Here is a 23,000-nt window from a genome sequence, read left to right as displayed (position 1 = left end):
TCATAACTTCTGTGAGTTCCTATGTTTCCTTGTTAAGTTTCTGTCTGGTGGTCCTGTCTATTGGTGAGAGTAGGGTGTTGAAGTCTCCCACTATAGATGTGTGAGATTTTATGTGTGATTTGAGAATTAGTAATGTTTCTTTACAAATGTGGGTGCCTTTATATTTGGGGCATACATGTTCAGAATGGGGACTTAATCTTGATAGACTTTTCTTGTGATGAATATGAAATGCCCTTCTTCATCTCTTTTGATTGATTTTAGCTTGAAGTTTAATTTGTTAGATATTAGGATAGCTACACCAGCTTGTTTCTTGGGTCCATTTAATTGGAAAATCTGTTCCCAATCTTTTACTCTTAGGTAACCTCTGTCTTTGACTTTGAGATGTGTTTCTTGTGTGTAGCAGAAGGTTGGAGTCTGTCTTTGTATCCGTTCTGTTAGCCTATGTCTTTTTATAGGGAAGTTAAGACCATTGACATTGAGGGATTATAATGGCCATTGATTATTAATTTTTGTTTGTTTTGGATTTGTTGTTGTTGTTGGTATTATGTGTGGATTTCTCCTCCTGTTTTTCTTTTGGTGTTTGGTAAAGTGAAATTTTCTATTGCCTGTGTTTTTGTGAGAATAGTTATCTTCCCTGGGTTGGAGTTTTTCTTCCAGTACTTTCTGTAGGGCTGAATTTATGGATATGTGTTATTTAAATCTGGTTTTGTCATGGAATATCATGTTTTCTCCATCTATAGTGACTGAAAACTTTGCTGGCTATAGTAGTCTGGGCTGGCATCCATGTTCCCTTGGTGTTTGTAGAGAATCTATCCAGCACCTTCTGGCTTTCAGAGTTTCCATTGAGAATACTGGTGTAATTCTTATAGATCTGCCTCTGTATGTTACTTGCCCTTTTTCCTTTGATGCTCTTACTATTTTTTCTTTATTTTGTAAGTTTGATGTTTTGATTATTATGTCGCAAAGGGTCTTCTTTTTGTGGTCCAGTCTATTTGGTGTTCATCAAGCTTCTTGTACTTTCATAGGCATATCATTCTTTAGGTTGGGAAAGTTTTCTTCTATTATTTTGTTGAATATGTTTTCTGTGCTCTTGAGCTGTATTTCTTCAACTTCTTCTATACCTATTATTCTTAGGTTTGGCCTTTTCAAGGTGTACCATATTTCCTGGATATTTTATGTTAGGATTGTTGGTCTTGAGATTTTCTTTGGTCTATGACTGTATTTCCTCTGGTGAGTTTTCAACACCTTAGATTCTTTCATTTCTTGTATTCTATTGGTTAAACTTACATCTGTAGCTTCTGATCGTTTACCCAGCTCTTCTATCTCCAGCATTCCCTCATTCTGTGTTTTCTTTATTGTTTCTATTTTGTCTTTCAAGTCTTGAGCTGTTTGAATTTCTTCCTTCACTTGTTTGGTTGTTTTTCTTGGCTTTAAGAGATTTATTTATTTCTTGATTTTTTATTTGTCTTTTTCTCCATCTTTTAAGGGTTTTTCTCATTTCCTCTTTGAGTGTTTCTATTATCTTCATAAAGTTGTTTTTTGGGTTCCTTCTCTTCTGCTTCATCTGTGTTTGGATGTTCAGGTCTTACTGGTGTAGACTCCCTAGTTTCTGGTAGTGTCATATTGGTTTTCCTGTTGTTGAGTGTGTCCTTATATTGTCGTCTGCCCATCCCTTCCTCTAGTGGGTACAGGTGGGCTCTCTCCCTCTCCTCTCATCTCCTGGTAGGCCAAGACTTCAATGTCAAGGCAACTCTGGATGGTCTGACCTCTCCTGGTGTTCTCTTTACTCAAGCAGAGGGCCTGGGGGGTCAAGACTCAAGTGGAAGGCGGAGGAATTAGGGGGGGCCAAGACTGTGGTGCAGCCAGATTCCACTACTTGTGGAGCAGAAACAGCAAGTTTGTAAAGGTATATGGGAAGTTGTGTCCAAGCAGAGCCCATACTCACCTCAAGCAGAAGGCAGAGAGCAGTGGGGTTTGATATGTATTTTTAAAGCAACATTCCTTTAAGGGGACAGACTTTCCTTTCCCAGTTTACACAGTATGTAGTGATTGTAATGGATAGAGATTTTCTAAGTAGATACTTCTCAGAGCAATAAAAACAAAGAATAGTTTTTCAAAGAAACCCAATTAATTAAAACTGATAATAAACATGTAAACTATGCAATTACTAAACAGTAAGTCACTCGTCTTCACTGTGTCCCAGTCTATTTGGACAAAGCAGGGAAAATCTTTCTTCCACTCTGTGTGTTCCCCTTACACTGTTTGTCTTTCCACTCCTTCCTGATTTTTCAGTGTATCCTGAAACACTTTTCATAGTCATGTCTCTATTTCTGTTTGTGGGAAATTCTTGATTCGCAGTCCACTAATGTCTGAAGATTTTCTTTACACATAGAGTAATTGCCAACGGCACTTTTGAAGTAGTTTGTGCAGAAGTGGGATCCTCACAGCTGCTCCAGCTGCTCTAGCTACTCCAGCTGCCCCGGCTGTCCCAGCTGCCCCAGCTGCCCCAGCTACTCCAGCTGCCCCAGCTGCCCCAGCTGCTCCAGCTGCTCCAGCTGCCCCAGCTGCTCCAGGGTGTGTCTCTTCAGATTAGTCTGGGAACCATGGGCTTAGCTTATGTTGCAAGTTGAGGAAGACAATGTCTTTGCAAATCATTTAAATTTCTGGAGATCTGCGCTATAAACAAACTATAGTCCTCTTTTCCATAGACACATGGGTGCTGGCATACTTAGTGTGGGTATCCACCATTCTATGTCTGTAATCTGGGGTCTTAAATGTCTAGTACTTTCTTTCCTGCAAAGAGATGTCAGTTGATACACTGTATTATCATGGTCTGAGTTTTTTTTTTCAATTTTATAAATATACTGTATTTTATAATGTGAAAAAAAACAAAACTATTTAGAGTCTGTCCTCACTTTACCGACAAACATAAAATACAGAGGAAGCAAGAAAAAGTAAAATTATGATTGCAAAACAAAAAAGAACCCATACAAAACCAAGCAAAGTCATTAAGATTCAAGATGTAGTAAACCCACAAAATCATAGATGGTGTAGCAAAATCAAGCTTGGCTTCTCACAGTGAAAGAATGTGTAGATGAAAAAAAAATTGGCGTTCAATTAGCATAAATAGGAAATAGGTTTGGAGAGCTGATTTTTCTAATAGTGGCTCCCCCATGAGGAGGATGTTAAGCCCCTTGCTGCACGTGACTGATGTGCCCCTTCAGAACCGTAATCAGGCTCCATCACTCATTCATCAGCATATCGTAATATGTACCATCCAAACACAATGTGCTGTAGCTCATCCCTACTGACAGAGCTCCATAAACCAAGGCCTTGCTGGAAATAAATCACCCAGTCTTCCCCGTTGCCTTGAGCACAAACACCAAAACAGTCATTGAAAAGAAACACAAAAAGAAGGTCACAACGTGAGGAGGAAATGTCAGGTTTGCTTCACTAGAGACCATTTGACATTAGGCAATTCTGGTGAAAATGGAGTCCATCCAGGATAATTTTAGTCCCTGATGGTGACTCATCACATAAATTCCTAAGTATTAAAGTTTTGAACTTTGCAACACTATTTTTTTCTTTTTTTTACTTTTTGAAAGTTTAAAATTTAGAAAAAATCTTATTATATGTATCTATCCCAGTTCCCTCTCCCTCCCATGCTCCCATGCCACCCAACGACTCCCCCATCCCATCCCTCTTCTGCTCCATAGAAAGAGTGAGGACTTCCATGGGGGATCATCAAAGTCTGTCACATCATTTGGGGCCAGGGTTTCAGCCCTTCCCTCTCCCCCGTGTGTCTAGGCTGAGAGAGTAACCCTCTATGGGGAATGGGCTCGCAACATCCATTCATACACTAGGGATAGATACAGTTCTTCTGCCAGAGGCCCCATAAATTAACCAGACCTCCTATTGACACCCATGTTCAGGGAGCCTGGTTCTGTCCTATGCTGGTTTCGGGGCTGTCAGTCTGTTGTCCATGAGCTCCCTCTTGTTTAGGTCAGCTGTTTCTGTGGATTTCCTCAGCCTGTTCTTGACCCCTTTACTTATCACTCCTCTCTTTCTACAACTAGAATTCCAGGAATTAGGCTCAGTGCTTAGCAGTGGGTATCTGCTTTTGCTTCCATCAGCTATTAGATGAAGGCTCTAGGATGGCATATAAGGTAGTCATCAATCTCATTATGGGGGAAGGGCATTTAAGGTAGCCTCTCCACTATTGCTTAGAGTCTTACTTGGGGTCATTCTTGTATACTGGGCATTTCCCTAGTGCCAGATTTCTCTTTAAACCAGTAATAGCTCCCTCTATTAAGGTATCTCTTTTCTTGCTCTCCTGTATTCTTCCCCTGACTCAGTCTTCCTCCTTACTACTCTTCTCTTTCTCCTCTCCCCCATGCTCCCAATGCTCAGGGGATCTTGTCCTTTTCCCCTTCTCCAGAGGACAATGTATGTCTCTCTTAAGGTCCTCCTTGTTTCCTAACTTCTCTGGAGGTGTGGACTATATGCTGGTAATCCTTTGTCCTATGTCTAATATTCATATATGAGTGAGCATAAATTACATTTGTCTTTTTGTAACTGCGTTACCTCACTTTTTCTAATTCCATCCATTCACCTTTGATTTTCAAGATTCCAATTTTTTTGTTCTGCTGAGTAGTACTCCATTGTGTAAATTACAACATTTTCTCCATCCATTTTTCAGTTGAAGGGCATCTAAGTTGCTTCCAGGTTATTGCTATTACAATTAATGCTGCTATGAACATAGTGGAACAGATGTCCTTGTATGAATGTTCATCCTTTGGATATATGCCTAAGAGTTGGATTGCTGGATCTTGAGGTAGCCTGATTCCCATTTTCCTGAGTAACTGCCGTAGTGATTTCCAAAGTGGCTGTACAAATTTACACTACCACCAGCAGCAAAAGAGTGCTCCCCTTTCTCTATATCCTTTCTAACATAAACTCTCATTGGTGTTTTTGATTTTTGCCATTCTAACATGTGCAAAATGGTATTTCAGAGTTGTTTTTATTTGCATTTTCCTAATGGCTAAGGATGTTGAGTACTTTCTTAAGATCTTTCAGTCATTTGAAATTCCTCTATTGAGAATTCTCTATTTAGCTCTTTACCCCACCTTCTAATTGGATTGTTTAGTGTTTTGGAGACTTGCTTCTTGTCTTCTTTGTATGTTTTGGAAATCAGCCCTCTGTCAGATGTGGGTTGGTGAAGACCTTTTCTCATTCTGTGGGCTGCCATTTTGTCTTGCTGACTGTGTCCTTTGCCTTACAGAAGCCTCTTAGTTTCAGGAGGCCCCACTTATTAATTGCTATTCTCAGGCTCTGCTATTTTTCTAATACTAGCTTATTTTTAGTTAATATTGGCAAATAATTTCTTATGCTTCGCGTTAAATGTATATTTTATGCATGTGCTTGTAAACAGGTCAAAGTAGTGTATTTATCCATCACTTTGAATATTTATCATTTATTTGAAGTGAAAATATTCAAAATCTCTTATTCAAGTTATTTTGAAATAGAGAACAGAACAAATTCCACAGTTGTAGTACCACATAGTAGAAAACCAGAGCATTGTCTCTCACACTTTCACATGGCAACATCGACAGGGCCTGCGCATGTGTGCCTGCTCCATGCCTCTGGTGACTGCAAACATGATTATAGTAAAACACAACATTCTTTTTCAGGAGCCCATGATGAGGATGCCTCGTGGCTCTAGGAGGGAAAGCACCATCTGGCTAAACCCAGCATGACCATCCCCACTGCTGAGAATTTAACCTCTTCCTACTGAAGTCGACTCTGATAACAGCATTCATTTGCTTTAAAAAAATTGTATTTTCACTTGCTGAAAAGTGAGTGAAACCATGAAAGTTTCTATTGCATGGCTTAAAGATCAAAGTCCTCTCCACCCTGAAGATCATACCTCTTATCTCCCAGCCTTCTCTCCCCATCTCAGACTCCATATAAACTCATCAATTTCCTCCTCATAATGGCCTTCTGTGCCTTTAAAATTCTTCTTCCTGTGAATGTTAGCTTTGTATTTCTATGAAAAAACACCTGAGATACATCAACTTATTAGGAAGAAAGTTTGCTATCTTGTTATTCTCACCAACTTTGGGGCTGCAGGTAGTACACTGTGAGAGCCTGCAACATGTATTCATCTTACAGACAGCGGGGTAAACAGAGAGAAAAGTGGAGGAGAGGAAGAGTGACTGGGGCCTCAATGTGGCCTTGGAAGGCATGCCCCACTGATATGAAGGCAAACCCGTATGAGGCCCCATCTCTTAAAAGCTCTATTACATCTCGGCAACATCGTTAATTAGTGACCAAGCATGGAGACTTCTGATAGACCCCTAGCCGAACCACAGTTCTGTGCCTCATTTTCCATCTGGGTGTATTTTCCCAAGCTTTACAACTTTTCCCACCCAACCTCTGTGAGTTTAAACTGAGAAAACACTGGAGGTAAGCCAGACATCAGCTTCTCTCAATACAAAATGATTCTTCTAAATCTTCACCTATCTTGGTTCCTTTGTCCTAAATTGTCACTATTTTCATATCTACTTTAACCCCCTTACAAAACTGCTAGCTTTACAAAAGGAGAACAAGTCAAAAGTTAATTCTCAACCATTTTAGAATGCCAAGTTTAATCTTGAGAAGTATTGGCTGCCAGAAGTTTCTGTATATATCTTAGGATTAAAGGGAAAAGTTGGTTTTAGTTGATTGATTCTCCGCTTTCATGACTACTTGGATATGGATTAATAAGGCATGAGAAAGCAGAAAAAGATAGAAGTTGTTATGTCTCCTTCTGATTCTGCTTTAGACTAAATGGTCCAGTTTTCTGCCTTTGTTCCCCAAATTGTCTGACAAATAGGCTTCTTCTTGTGGTTCAGCTTTTCAAATGGTTATTTAGATTAAAACGTACCTAATAGTTATCAGAAAAATAAAACATTCTTTTAAATGGGAAGAAGGGCATCAGTTAGAAATGCTTCTCCAGGCATGCCTGCAGTATATGAACACATGTCGGCAGTATATGATATCTTCAGTACATGAACACACATGTCTGCAGTATGTGAACACACAGGTGTGCAATGTATGAGCACATATGTCTGCAGTAAATAAGCATACATGTCTGCAGTATATGAATACACATGTCTGTGGTATATGAAAATACAACTTAAAACACAGAGCTTTTAGGGTTGAAAGCATTCTCACATGTATCAATACCCTAATGTTCTATGTGGCCAAAAAATACAGACACATTTGAAATGATATGAATGAGTAAACCTTGGAAGCTGCTACTTAACTCTTATAGATACATTTATGTGTGTGCATACACACACACACACCAAGGTGGTACTACAATTACAGGGCTCCACCTTTTGGGGAAAAGGATCATTTTTTTATGGTTCAGAATAAGAGAGGTCCAAGTTTTCCTAAGCAGATACTGCCCCTCACCAATTTCCAAAACCATTTGTCAGCCTGCTTCATGTCAGTGGCAATGAATAACAGCAAGAAAAATCATACTAAGATTGGAGCAAAGTGAAATTAAACCAGTAGGTCATATTTTGTTTCTGAGTGCTCTCCTGTAGCCTCAGAAAAAATGACTTTATTGCATTGACATTGATGAAAGCAGAATTTGTTCTAGTGAGGTTTCCTTCCCCTTCAATCTTTTATGGAGAAATTCCAATTATTTTTAGCCAGAAGAATAACAAAGGTCTTGCTAGCAAATCTCCCAGTGTACTGTTAATATTAGAAACCTAGGAAGTTTAAAGGCTCTGTTTTAGAATTGAATGACTGTGAAATTTGAATCCTTTCCAGAACATCAAATGTCCACAGTGACTCTTGTGACTCTTGTTTTACTAGTAATTCCTATTTGACAAACACTCTTAAGTTCAATCATGTAACATCCAGGTAAGGAGTTGCAGTAACTTTTACTCATGAGATAGTAGCATGATGTGAATTTTCCTAGTATGGGCATTCAGATTTTAGGGTTTTTTGTACCTGGTTTCATATGATATGATTTGTATTGCTCTAGCTAACATTTGTCTTCTATTCTGTTTTCTGTCTTATCTTTGCCTTGACATCTTGTTTGCATTGTGCAACATTGCTTCTGGTAATAACATTTCCACTGGCATATGTATGTTGTACCTACCCTCTCTGCTAGTCTTATGCCAACTTGATGCAAACTAGAGTTATCTTAAAGGAGGGACCCTCAGTTGAGAAAATATTTCAATAAGATCAGCTTAAGGATGATTTCTTAATTAGTGATTAATCAGTGACATCCAGACCATATTTGGATGGTGCCACCTTTGGCAGGTGGTCTTGTGTTCTATAAGAAAGGAGGTTGAACAAACCACAATGTGGAAGTCGATAAGCACCCCTCCATGGCCTCTGCATAAGTTTCTGCCTCCAGTTCCCTTCCCTGTGTGAGTTCCTGTCCCGACTTCCTGATGAACAGTGATGAGGAAGTGCAGACAAATAAGCCCTTTCCTCCCCAAGTTGCTTTGGTCATGGTGTCCCATCACAACAATAGTAACTAATTAGGACAGTCTCTCACTACCTTTGAACAGTTTTGACTTAGGTCCATCCAAATGAAGTGACCCTTATTGACATATTTACAAGCATTGGAAGGGTTGGCAACATTCTCTTTCTTTGGAAACTCTTCTTCTATGAATTGTCTGTATATCTTCCATAAATACTCCCAAGGTATCAAACCACACTTCCTCATTTCACTCTGATAAAACCTGATTCCTAAATGTTGGCATCCCTCTAAGTTTCATTTTTGATTTTTATCCTTTCATGCCTGGTTTTCTTCCATGAACCCCATATCTGAGAAATGCAAAACTGACCTGCTTGCCAAGATACTGATTCATGTTTCCCTATTCCTCCCAAATGAACTCCCTTGAATGCTTTTCAGATCCTCAGAATTAGTTGGTCTGGGTCTGGGAAGATGGTTCAGTTAGTAAAGTGTTATGAGAAGCTTTTTCTTGTGAGAAGCATTCCTGCCAGCCTAATTCCAGAGCCACATCAGTCCCAAATAAACACACAGTAGGCTATATTAATTATGAAGCTGTTGGCCTTTGTTTCTTTTTTTTTTCTTTTTTCTTTTTTTTTATTAATATTTTTTTTATTTTCCATTTTAAATTTAGATAAGAAACAAGGTTGCTTCACAAGTCAGTACGAGGTCCCTCTCCCTTTCCCTCCCCTCCTCCCATGCCCTCCCCCCCATCCCCCCCCCCCGTTATCCCCTCATTCCCCCAGGGAGGGTGAGGCCCTCCATGGGGGTGTCCATAATCTGTCATTTCATATAGGGCAGGGCCTAGACCCTTCCCCAAGAGTTCAGGGTGAGAGTGCACCTCACATTGTTCTATGGGAGTCCAGAGACTGTGTGTATACTTGGGATGGGTACTGATCTGCTGTCCAAGGCTCAATAGATTACCTAGGCCTCCTCACTGACACCCAGATTCAGGGGGTCTTGATCAGTCCCATGCTGGATTCCCAGGCTGATGCCTGGGATTCAAGAGTTAACCTTTGTCTGGTCAGCTGTTTCTGGGGGTTCAACCAGCCCAGTCTTAATCCCTTTGATCATCAGTCCTCCCTCTCTGATACTGGCTTTCTTGAGTTCAGCTCAGTACTTAACCAGCCAGTAAATGAAGTTTCTGTTTCCCAGACTCTCTGGCAATAGGATTGTAGGATGGCACTCCCCAGATCTATGTCTAAAATCCATATATGAGAGAGTACATGCCATGTTTCTCTTTTTGTGACTGGGTTACCTCACTCAGGATGGTTTCTTCTAGTGTCATCCATTTGCCTGCGAATCTCATGATTCCATTATTTTTTTCTGCTGAATAGTACTCCATTGTGTAGATGTACCACATTTTCTCTATCCATTCTTCGGGTGAGGGACATCTAGGTTGCTTCCAAGTTCTGGCTATTACAAATAAAGCTGCTATGAACATAGTGGAACAGACATCTTTGTTATATGAATGGGCATCTTTTGGATATATGCCTAAGAGTGCAGTTGCTGGGTCTTGTGGTAGGTTTATTCCCATTTTTCTGAGGAATCTCCATACTGCTTTCCAAAGTGGCTGAACCAGTTGGCACTCCCACCAGCAATGGAGGAGTGTCCCCCTTTCACCACATCCTCTCCAGCATAAATTGTCATTGGTGTTTTTGATTTTAGCCATTCTGACAGGAGTGAGATGGTATCTCAGAGTTGCTTTGATTTGCATTTCCCGGATGGCTAAGGATGTTGAGCACTTTCTCAAGTGCCTCTCAGCCAATTTAGACTCCTCTATTGAAAACTCTCTATTTAGTTCTGCAGCCCACTTCTTAATTGGGTCCTTTGCTGTTTTGGAGACTTGCTTCTTGAGTTCTTTGTAAATTTTGGAGATCAACCCTCTGTCAGATGTGGGATTAGTGAATATTTTTTCCCATTCTGTGGGCTGCCTTTTTGTCTTGCTGACTGTGTCCTTTGCCTTACAGAAGCTTCTCAGTTTCAGTAGGTCCCATTTATTAATTGTTGATCTCACTGTTCAGGAAGCTGTCTCCTGTACCAATTCGTTCAAGGGTACCACCCACTTTCTCTTCTAAGAGGTTCAGTGTGGCTGGATTCATGTTGAGGTCTTTGATCCATTTGGACTTAAGTTTTGTGCATGGTGATAAACATGGATCGATCCGCATTTTTCTACATGCCAGTCTCCAATTATGCCAGCACCATTTGTTGAAGATGCTTTCTTTATTCCATTGTATATTTTTAGCTTCTTTGTCAAAGATCAGATGTTCGTACGTGTGTGGGTTAATACCCGGATTTTCAATTCTATTCCATTGGTCTGCCTGTCTATTTTTGTTTCTTATTGGCTAGGTCTGACTTAAGTAATTACCCCATAATTGTTAATCTAAGTATTTCTCTTACCGGAGAATGGTTCCGGGCTTCCTACCCCAATGGTGTTACATCTCGACTCTCTCTGTGTTTCTCCTTCCCAGAATCCTCCTGGACTCCTAGCCCCACCTATCTAGATTCCTATAGGCTCAACAGTACTTTATTGACAAATAACAGGCAAATAACAGGACTTCCCCAACAAGTAAAGTTCTTGTTGTCAGGAAAGAGGACCCAAGTCCAGTTCTTAGCACAAGTGTAAAAACTGAGCGTGTGTGTACTAGGCTAGAATCCTAAGATCTCTGAGTCCTTTGGGTCAGCAAGCTTAGGCAATCAGTGAGCCCCAAGTCCCATGACAGTTGTTGTCTACAAATTACATGGTGGAGAAATTATTGATGAAGAGACTCCAGGTTGACTTCTAGCCTCCACATGCTCACATTCATGCAGGATCACAACAACTCAGATGCATACACACACACACACACACACACACGCACGCACACACATTAAAGCGAACTACTACTATAATCTCTTGCAAATCTGATTTTCCTCAGTAATTATTATCAGCTGTGTAAATAGTCAACTTCAGGACATTATCCCTCCTTCCTCTGCCCTACCTAGTCTATCGAAGCTACAGTGGATGACCCACACCCTATTCCTCATACTAGTGTTTTTGTGCTGTGTATCCTAGTTCAGGCTTCATTGTTGTTTCTACATGTCTTTGAGGGTAGATGCTTTCTCTGTCCTCAGGTCCTCTCCCTCTTACCTTTGTAACATTTTCCAAATAGGAATTCCGCGGCTAATAGTAATTGTTCTTCCCAATGAATTCTTCACAAGCTTTCCACAGCCTGTGAACTACAAACAATTTAAAAAGAGAGAGAAAGGTATAGATGTTAGGAGAAACACCTAGCAGTTCTCAAGAACAGAGTTGGTGTGTTTCTTTTCGACTCTGAATTCTGGATTCTGTGGCTTTACCTGATAACTTGAGATTTACTATACTAGTATTTACTCCCACAAATTGGCTATTTCTAAAAATTAGTTTTATCCCTCTTTTGTGTTCTTCTTCTTAGACATGTACCTGCTGAGGACATTTATGACTGAGAAAGTATACACTTGAGTCCATTCTGAGGAGGAGTGCCTTGATATTCTTCAATGATCATGAAAGTTTTTGTTCCTGCATCTGGGACAATAAGTTTTTGATGTATGTGTCTCCATGTACATTTAAGCAGACAATTGCATTAGAATGTATTTTTGTTCAGAAATGCTCACTTCCTTATTGGGAGCTTTTACTTTGCTATGGCACTGAAATCAGCTTCATGATAAGCAGTGGCCAATGAATTATGAAAAGTGACAGGCATTCCTGATCCTTCTAGAAATAACCCAGGTAAGGATTGCTATAACATCCTAACTGCCAGAGCAAAATTTCCAGTAAGGTTTCCTATTTTTATTCCAGCACACCATTATTACCTCAGTGTATAATCCCACAATTGTATCTACAATTGTATATGTAAAATTATACATTGTGTATATACACGTACATCATGCATATGAGAACATATGTCTGTATATACAATACGTGTATATATACAACCATGTGAATGAAGGTTACTGTTCATAGTGCATGTCTGGTCTATACATAAATCACACTCTTACTTTTAAATTAGTGTATTTACTTGCTGTTGTTGAAATCCATATGCCTGTCTTCTAGCCACACTCCCAAAATACAAAGTTAGGAAGTTATAAACCGAGCATCAGACAGCATCTGCTTCTAGACTGCCTCAGTCATCTTCGCCTTTGCCTCTTTAACCTCATTTTCTAGCAAAATTTGTCTTATTCCTTCAAAGCTAAATTTACTTTTTTTTTTGCTATGAATGGTGCTCTTGGATGTCTTTTAAATCACTCAGGATATCCCTTAATTTAATTTATATGCATTTGTTTAACTTTTTCGAGCTCATGAGAAGTTTTAATATAAGTACATGTTATTAAAGTTATTTAAGTTTTTTAACCTTATTTTATATTTTCATTGGCTGAAGTAATGAATGTGCATGGGTTAAGTGTAACCTTGTCTTATTCATTTTTTAATAAATATGGAAGAATACATTCAATTACTATTTCATAGCAAATATCAAAGTGAGATCGAGATGGGTTGAAGACTTAATTGTAAAAGCTGAATTTTTCTTACATATTCACAGTAAGAATTAAAACAGAATAATAAAACCAAGACATAAAGGAAACTATGGATAAGTTTATTTAATTGAAAGCAAAACTTATTGCTATGGAAACATGACCTAAATAAGTGATAAAAGGAACAAACTTAGAAATGAGAACAATTTTTTAAAATGGAAATAACAGAATTATCACCTAAAACTTTTCTTTAGTATAATTCTTTGTATGTCAGAGAAGATGACTAAAAAGAAAAGTTGACCAACTAATAGATAGTAAACATAAGAAATTGCAGAAACAAACATGCAAAGACACCCAATGTTAGAAGAAGCCAATAAAGTATAAATTAAAATGAAATCCATTACATTGTCCACAACTGAAGAGAACCATAGAATCCAGTGTGGTCAGGGCCCTTGTATCCAATATTGGTTATGAGATTTTTGAGAGTGAACTTTACAATGAAATTTAAAATATATATGCCATTTAATTGATGTAAGTAATTTCTCGTTACAAGTATCTAACATAAAAGTAACAGCATCAACACATAAGCAATTTTGTAACATTAAATTGATAGTTGTATCTTTTTATGTAGCAAAAAGCTCCTGTTGAATAAGACAATAGCTTCCTTAGGTGGGCATTGTGGGTTCAAGTGTCATATTGGCCACATGGAGATTAGTTTGCTGAAGACAGCATCCTGAAAACATTCTCTTTGAGGACTAGTTTTTATGGTATAAGAAGGCACCAGACAAGCTTCCAAAGGAGAAAAGCAGTCAACTATCCTGCACAGCTACGATGCTTATGAGCCACAATACCCTGTGTGAAATAACCCTAGGAGTTCAATTGTGGCACACGATCCTTGGAGGTATCAAACGTCTCTATAATAGGACTTAAGACCTGTTCAACAAGAGGAAAATCTATGCCTGGTAAAGGAAACCTAACCAACTAACTCCTAAGTTTTAGTAAAGTCATGGATTTTGGAGCAAAATCTGTAACAACAACTGTACTAAGTCAGCATAATCCCTAAAAACAATATGAATATTTCTCTTCACACCCACAGGTAAGTGTAGTCCTCTGCCCTTATCAAGGAAATTTGTCTTTGCAACAGATGGACACCATTGCAGAAAACCACAACCAGTCAGATTGCAGAGTTGCAGAGCCCAGTCCAATAGATACAGCTACAAAACTCAGGGAACACTGTGGAAGTGAGGGAAGACAGATTTTTAAGAGCCGGACTCTTAGGGGAGTGCCTGGACCCTACCCAGAGTAAAATGACAGACTCTAGATATCCCCTATGTGGAAGGATTTGGCAATAGGGTGAGAGGGTGGGGGGGAAGGGGAGTGCGGGAGGAGGGGAGGGAGAGGGAACTGGGATTGACATGTAAAACAAGCTATTTAAAATTAAAATAAAAAATGATAAAAAAAAAGATCCGGAGGCTCAGGAAGCTTGCTATAAGCATGTGATTCCTAGGTGTTTCAGAAACTACACCCGTCATGTATCAACAACATGACTGTTCAGACATGAGCTAAACAAAAACAACAATAACCATGTCAAGGTGGGTTGGAAAGACCCCACGAGATCTCCACCCTACAGAGTCAACTACAGGCAACTAAGGAATGCCAAGGGTGAAAGGAATAGTCTTCTTCAGTGAAGAGCACACCAAATGGTTCTCAATACCAAATGGCCAGCCCTGAAAGCATCCATGCAAAAATATTATATAAACTGAGCAGGTTAGATTTAGGGATGTATATGTATGTACATGTACATATCTGTATGTAACAGCAATTTATGCATAAAGAGGGCACGGATTTGAAAAGGGGCAAGAAGGGATCTATGGGAAGGTTCATAGGGAGGAAAGGAAAGGAAGAAATGGCGTTACTATAATCTAAAAAAAAGGAGAACAAAGCAGTTCTTGAGAAGCAATAAAAGTAGAAGACATACAAAAGATCTCCAATACATATTAAGAAAAATTATTGAATTTGGGAAAGGAGAAATGGCTCAGTAGTTAAGAGTGTTAGCTATTTCAAGAACCAGAGTTTGGTTCCTAGCATCTTGTTGGGTGGCTGAAAAATCACCTCTTATTCCATCTACAGAGAATTCAATGACCTCTTGGGCCTCATAGGGCATTGCAGTCACACATACATTCTCTCTCTGTCTCTGTCTCTGTCTCTGTCTCTGTCTCTGTCTCTGTCTCTGTCTCTCTCATTTCCTCTCTCTCACACACATACCTATGCATAAGTAAAAATCAAAAGTAAAATTACAAAAAGTGAATTATCGAACTGTATATTTCTTTTATTATGTTATGCAATCATTGAAAAAGTGAGTTAAATGAATTAACTTAGAAACTATCTGCAGCATAGCTATGAGCTGAAGCTTTTCAATTGGAAGTACATTATCACAACAATCCCTCTTTGAGTTAAGTCAAAGCAGAACAGCAACAACAACGACAAAATCCCCATAACCTATCACAATCCATGTCTACCAATGTTATATAAGCATTTAAAAATAGAATATGCCAAATACCTCCAGAAGTTCATTAAGTAAGTGCCCTTTATATTTTACCTTTACAATGACCACCTATTATTTTTATAATAATAGGTATTTATATTATTCATAAGCCTCAGTGTATTCATAATCTTCAGGCATTATATTCTAATGTCAAAAAAGGAAAATAGAACTATGTCTTAGCAGAAAAATAAGTCAGTGATGAACTAAGTTAAAACCTACCCACAATCACTATTCTCCAAACATATATGTGTTACTACAAATAAAAAAAATTGGTGAGCAAAAGTCTGTATCTGCCTTATTTTGAAGTGAGCAAATAGCTTGAGTTTGAAGCTGAATTTCACCTCCATGACCTTATAATATTCAATAAATCTTCTTTCTTTGTGTTCTGTACTTCTGAAACATGGATTAAGATGATGAAATTTAACAGAATACTCTTTAGTCAAAAGATGTCTTATTTCTCTCTTTGACCATCCCTTCCCTCTGCTTTTGCTCTCTTTTGCAGAGGAACATAGGAGACTACAGTCGTTCAGGTCTATTGTGTGAATTTCTGGGACGCCCTTCTCCGAAGATCAAGGAACCCAATTATGTATCTCTCACCAAGTATGAGTTTCTCTGAAGGTCGTGATTGTCTTTGCAAATTTGGCATCTCCAAACTTGGAAGCTTTTTATTCCTTCTCCAGAAATTTTACAACAGAATTCTCCCTTCACAAATGAGCTCAGTTTTGTTCTATCTTATTAGTGTTTAGATTTTGATAGCCTGGGGCCAGTGTGGGTTTTTTGGAGGTATGTTTTAATCACTCAAACTAGGAATTTGATTAATAAATTTGCAGTTTGAAGCCTCCCTACCCCCAAGAAATCTGTAACAATCAGATTCCTACAGTCAAAGCTCTTCAGAATTCCAAAGCTAACTCAAGGCAGGGTCATTTCCCTGGCCACCTCTGGACCAAGAAAAACAAACACTTCAGGGACCAAACCATAAATCTCCAGTGTTTACATCTAATCCAAGCCCTGGAGTTGTGTTCTGAAATCTGATTCCGCCTTGAATCTCAGCTGAGCTGTTGCTGTACTAGTGCATTTAATAAATCTTCCCCGTGTTAGTCACAACACACACTTACATTCTATTTTCGGCCATAGCATCGGTCTGCAAGTCCTTGACCTATATCTAATTCTGCAACAACCCCCAATTCTCTTTAACTGGCACATCAGAGAGTCACAATATAAGTCAGTCTGGAGGATAAGGACACAATCATTTCTGAACCCTTCACAACACAAACATTTTCAACTAAGATCCACTCATCCACACTGTTGAATGTGAGTCTGGTAATGAATATGGCTATCGGTAAAAATAAAAAGAGGACATCTCAAGTTACAGCCAGGTTATTTAGATGTGAGGACATTTCTAGGATGGGCAGAGATTCCACGTAGTATTTTTAGATTCATGAGAAATTTCAGGGTAGGGTGATTTTTCATTTTTTTTCCACTGAACTTTCATTCCTGTTATTTCCTATGCATAAAGCAAACGGTGCATCAGACTCATGAGTGACTTGGAAAGAAGAGAATAGAGGACTGGAGTCCATGTGTCCCTGGTGCAGGTGATGACACAATTAGACGTTGGCTGGTCAGGGTGAGCCCCACAAAGAAGGGCTCCTTTAAACAAATAGTTGAAGCAAATAAAAGTGCCAGCCACGCAAAACCCAAGCAAGTCTCAAAAGAAGCACTGGCTTGATCTTTAATGTGCATCCGATTTCTCTAATCCCTTTGCCTCTTGGAAGCCCAAGCTGCTGGCCGGGCTGCCCCATGCCATAGACTAGCAGGTTAGCAGGGGAATCAGCTCTCGGTTGAGCAAGTGGGTTGCCAGCGTTAGCTCAGCTCTCTCTATTTCATTCTCTCACGTTCACTTATAACTATAGTTCTTTTCTCTAGTAAAAGATTTATTAAAACCTCAAGTCCAGCAGTAGCTCGGCTCAGGTTCAAAGTGGAATCAAACTTCAGGGCACAACTCTAGGAGGATTAGATGTTAACACTGGAGATTTACACTTCTGCCTTTGAAGTGTTTGTTTTCCTTGACAGAATGCACGTACCTGCACCCTACGATCCTCTCCGGAGTTTTTGAAAATGTATTACTTCCAAATCCATCAAGTTGAAGTCTTACGGGGAGGAGGCCAGGTACTTTACTTGAAAGTGCCTTATGGGGGCTCAGTGGTAGAGCCCTTGTTTAGTGTTCATGAGGTCTTTGATTCAGTTTCCAACACACACACACACACACACACACAGACACACACTCAGGGACACAGACACACTCAGAAACACAGACACATTCAGAGACATACACACAGAGATACACACACAGTCAGACATACATGCAGGGACACAGAGACACACACACTCAGGGAAACAGACAAACAACACACACACACACACACACAAAATCATGTTGCTGGTCAGTGGTGGCACACGCCTTTCTTTATTCCCAACACTTGGGAGGCAGACGCAGGCGGATCTCTGTGATTTTGAGGCCAGCCTGGTCTATAGATCTACAAAACTACACAGAGAAACCCTATCTTGAAAAAAAGGGGGGGGGGGAATCATGCAATTGATAATTGGGAGAAAGGATTCCTCAATTCCTTATACAATAGTAGATTCAGAGAAGGAGAACGGGGGGGGGGAGGAGAGCACAAGTGTGGGCTCCCCCGTGTGAGCTCTGTGTGCCCCACATTGACGAAAGCCTGCTTCCCACTTATGACCTGTTTATGGTAAAACATGAATTAAGGCGAATGTTTTGATCTGAATTTGCAGACCATTCACCTGCATCTCAAGTTCTATCAGCTTGCTTTGTGCAGACTTCAGATTTGTTTTTGAAATTGCTTGAATTGTGCACTATTTGTATGATATTTTGCTTTCCTGATGGCATTTTAAATTTTTGTTTAGAGATGAGATGAATGTGTAGGTGAGTGGTGTAAGTGAACGCTGTATTGTTGAAGGTGAGACAGGCCTTTTTTTTTTTGTACCCTAACAAAATGGAAGCGGTGTTCTTTATGAACAAGTACTTCTACGATAAAATGATACCTTGGGTGTGTGGCATGGAAGATGTTGTGTAAACACACAAGTCATTATCTTTTCTAAGTCTTGGTTTCCTCTTCTGAAAAATGAGGGCATTTCCTGCCGGTTTTCTCAGGTTCTGATGGAGACCTGGGCTGTTGTCTTCATGTAGAAGCAAAGAAAAACTCGGAGTGGGTCAGAGTGAGACAAGGAAGAGGAACCAGCTAAGCTCACTCCGGCAGCTCACACACACCGTGTCCGAGGGCTGCATCCCACAGGGACATCCTGTAACGTTTTCCCTGTCATCCTCCTAGCTGTGACTTCTGTGCCTACTGGAAATTCGAAGTCACGGGAGGAAACACAGTTGCTGGGGACAGAGCCCTGCAGGATGCACACACTTCGGTGTCGAGGGAAGGAAACACGATTACTAGGCAGACTGAATGCAGTGGAGCACTGAACGCACTGCTTCAGAACACAGTGACTGGGCCGGGGGTGGGTGGGGGCGTGTCCAGTTGAGTCAGAAAGCGCATGCTCAGTGCATGAGAGCTGCTGGCTCATCATCACCACTGAACAACAAAGCAAATGCTGCGTTCGTTCCAGGTGTCTAGCTCTTGGCCTCGGACTGCAAATCAACTTTCATATACTTGTATTAAATATCTGATAATTGCTTGAATAGACTCCCTAAACATAATTTAAGTATTTTGTTGCAATGGAATAAATAAACAATCACTAGTTCATGACTATTATCTAGTGCAGCTGGAATTTCAAGGGGATGACATAGTCAGAACATAGCTAGTCATCCCTCCACCCTGCCTTTGGGTGCTTTCAACAGCTTGGCTGTTTAAGACAATAAAAAAATTCTGTTTTGACATTGTCATACAGCAAAGTCAATATAACAACAAAAAGAGTAAGCTGGGGTCCATTCTGCTTCATATATCAACAAAAATTGCCCCATGAGTTCTGGCATGCTGTTATTTGAGATAGTCGATGATATATGAGAGTCCAGAACATTGCTGGATTCTTGGGTTATGGTTCAGTTTATGGCAAATTGTGTCTTGATTTGTAAGGAGTTATAAAGTGACAGGAGAGGTATTGATAGGAAGGCATATCAGCATGACATTGCTTTAACTGTCCATCTTGGACTATCAGGAGGTTTTTTTTTAAAGACATCATTAGGTCTTGTACAGCTTTGCAAGACTCTAAAAGCAAAGAATAGGCGTGCTTCTCCAATCCATTGATAAGATATGTAACTACCTGAAGGCCGAGCTATTAGGGCACTGTGGATGCATGACACAGCTATGTCATTTATTATTGGCATTATGAATGTTATGAGTAAAGAGCTTGTTACACGGGCCCCGAGAATGGAAAATGTTTGGTTCATTCACAGGCAAGTCAAGGTTTTCAAAGAGCTTGACTTTAGATAGGCTTCTGTGATGTGTGTGTGTCTTAGTGGCATGGTGTGTGGTTAGCATGCGCCAAGCCCCGAATTCCAACTCCAGCACCACGAAACTCCAAACTAAACAAAACAAAAAGCAAACCTCCTCTGTCTCTGCCTGTCCTCCTATCTAAGCAAGAACAGGGATTTTAGTGTTCCCAGATGTCTGGTTCATCTTGCTCCACACAAAGCAAGGATACCTAATGTAATTTGTAGGGCTGGAGTTGAAACTTTCTGTCACAGCACAGATGTCAGTCTTAATAACTTTTGTGTAGTTATGGGGCTCCAATAAGCATATCAGATGTGAAAGTCAAGCCTTTTCCGCTCTGATTCACACAAGTTTTCATGCTTCTCCAACATTCCCTGCCTTCAAATTAAATGTGTGTATATATGTAAGTGACTGCGTGTTCTAGTGTGTATGTGTGCTTATGTGTGTGTGTTCTAGTGTGTAAGCTTGTGTGTATGTGTTCTAGTGTTATCCATACATGTGGAGACCAGAGGACGGTTTTCTTCAAACACCATGTATCACTTTTTTTTTTCCTATAATGAGTCTCTCATTGGTCTGGAACTTGCCAAGTAGGCTCAGCTGGCTGCCTAGCAAGTTCTGTAGACTTGCCTACCTTTTCCCACCCAGCTCTGATCTCACAAGTGTGACCTACCGTGCCTGGTTTTCACCTTGTTTCCTCATGCTTAGAAGACAAGAACCATGTTCCCTGGGCCACTTCCCTTGTCCTTATGTTAAGCAGCAACATCAACATCACCAACAAAAAAAAAAGCTGGGTAGTATTAAATACATTGTGTTAGTACATATTTGTTCACATTTTCAGAAACAAGAGAGTGTAGAAAATTAGTCTTCTGGTTTTTGTGGGTTTTATTTTTTCCTCTAGGACTCCAACGCTGGAACTGGGAAGTTGTTTGTTCTCAAGCATGGTCAAACCCATGTAATATCCTGGAAACAACTTCAGCATAAAGTTTGCTAGCAGCTGCAAAAACAGTTAAAATTTTGTAAGACGTTTACAAATTTGATTGACGTTATATTAGGCCTCAAGTGTCCTGCTGTGATTAAGTTGTGTAGGAAGTTCCAGAGAGGACTGAGTCATCTCTATGCTGAGCTTGGCATGAGGACATGAAGGGCTTTTTCAGCCAAGGCAACATATGCAAAATTTGATGGTCATATGGGGAAAATATCTTCTGATTACATACCATTAAGAAGCTATTCAAAATAGGTTGTTATCCATTTTAAAGGAGACAAAATATAAAAAATTAGTTGGTCAGGTTATTTTTAATGTCAGAAGAGAAATCTCTGAAACAATCAATAGCTTGGGCTACTGTACAATGTGAACTCTTCCTCATCTACATTTAATATAAGGGGTGAGCCCAAGGAACTATGCACCAGGTGTAATAGGTAAAAAGTGCATTAAAGAAATTGAGTATGCTTTTTTAACATATTGGTTTTTAACAAGGTAGTGATATAACTATATTTCACAACTGTAACTTTTATGCCTAAGTAGTTTATGTTTGGTAGTGGAGGATGAAAGAATACGGTAAGGGTTTCAGAATTCTAGGGGTGACATGGTCAGCTTGAATTTTGGTAATAAAAGAGAAAACAGACACACATATATATATGCAAATATTACTATTGCATGGCATTTGATAGAATTTGGTAGCTGATGGCACCAATGTAATGAGACGGGGAGGTCATTTGTGGTCCTCTTCTTTGGGGCTGAGCAGGAAGTTGCATGTGACAGACAAGATGCAACTCCCTTCTAGGGAAACAGCTCAGTGCTTCCTGAATGGTGATTGGAATTAATGACATTATTTATGAGATCAATATAGGGCATAAAACACCATGTGAACAGCTGGCTACCACAGGTGCACCTGTGAATAGTTTTATCAATAATAATTAACATAAGTTAGAGGCTTACAGTTTACAAAAATGCTTCAGTGTTTATTACCTCATATGCCATCCCCATTGTAGCCACATTAACATGCCAGCTTATCTCAAAGCTGGGAATAACTTAGCTGTTGACTCCATTTAATCCTCAAGTCATGACATAAGTACCAACACTCTTACATGATTTCTAATCTTCAGTCTCAATAAATTCTGCATAAATCACCAAAACACTTGAAAAGTATTTTGGCTTCTAAACATTTACCATTGCTTTTATGTTGATCTTTGCATTCCTAGGTTGATATTCTTCTGTGTGCAGATTCATGAAGGGCAGAAGCATGAACTCTTGCAAGTCACAGTGTCGCCAGGCTTAGCCATAAGATGAGTTCATAGTAAGACTAAACAAGGTTTTTGTAATATTGGTGTCTTGGTTACTGTCCTATTGCTGGGAGGGGATGCTATGATCAAAGCAACTTAAGCAGAAAGCATGTAACTGGAGGCTTACTTGCAGTCTCATAGGGTGAGTTCACCCCTGTTATACATAGTTGCAGGATTGCAGGCAGGCATGGTTCTGGAGAAGGAGCTGACAGCTTCCATTTGACCCACAAACACCTGGCAAATGTTAAATGGGTCTGGCATGGTCTTTTGAAACCCTCAAAGCCTATTCCCACTGACACACCTCCTTCATCAAGGCCATACCTCCTAGCCCTTCCAATTATGTCAACAACTAGGCTCTGTTCTCATTCAAATCACAACAAATGGGCTGTAACAACTGAGTTTCTTTTCACTCTTAAAAATATACATCAACACTTCATTGTATTTGATTTTATTGATTCTGCAGGGTTTGTACATTCTTTTGCTGGTAGTTTTTGTATATTTGATGCCTTTGCTTTTGAGACAGGGTCTCTTGGTGCCCAGTGTGGATACAACTCAATATATAGCCAAATATTCTGCTGATTTCCTGCTTCATGTTCCTAACTGTGAGATTATACAGGCACACCTGGTAAGTACCATTGATATTGTCATCCAGATCATATTGTCATTTTTTAGGACTACTACAATGTGAGTCCCTTGAGATTTATTC

The sequence above is a fragment of the Mesocricetus auratus genome, unplaced genomic scaffold, assembly GCF_017639785.1.
Source record: "Mesocricetus auratus isolate SY011 unplaced genomic scaffold, BCM_Maur_2.0 Super-Scaffold_100041, whole genome shotgun sequence".
In the NCBI taxonomy this organism is placed as follows: Eukaryota; Metazoa; Chordata; class Mammalia; order Rodentia; family Cricetidae; genus Mesocricetus; species Mesocricetus auratus.
The sequence above is the reverse complement of the archived record's forward strand: the minus strand, read 5'-3'. Positions refer to the sequence as shown.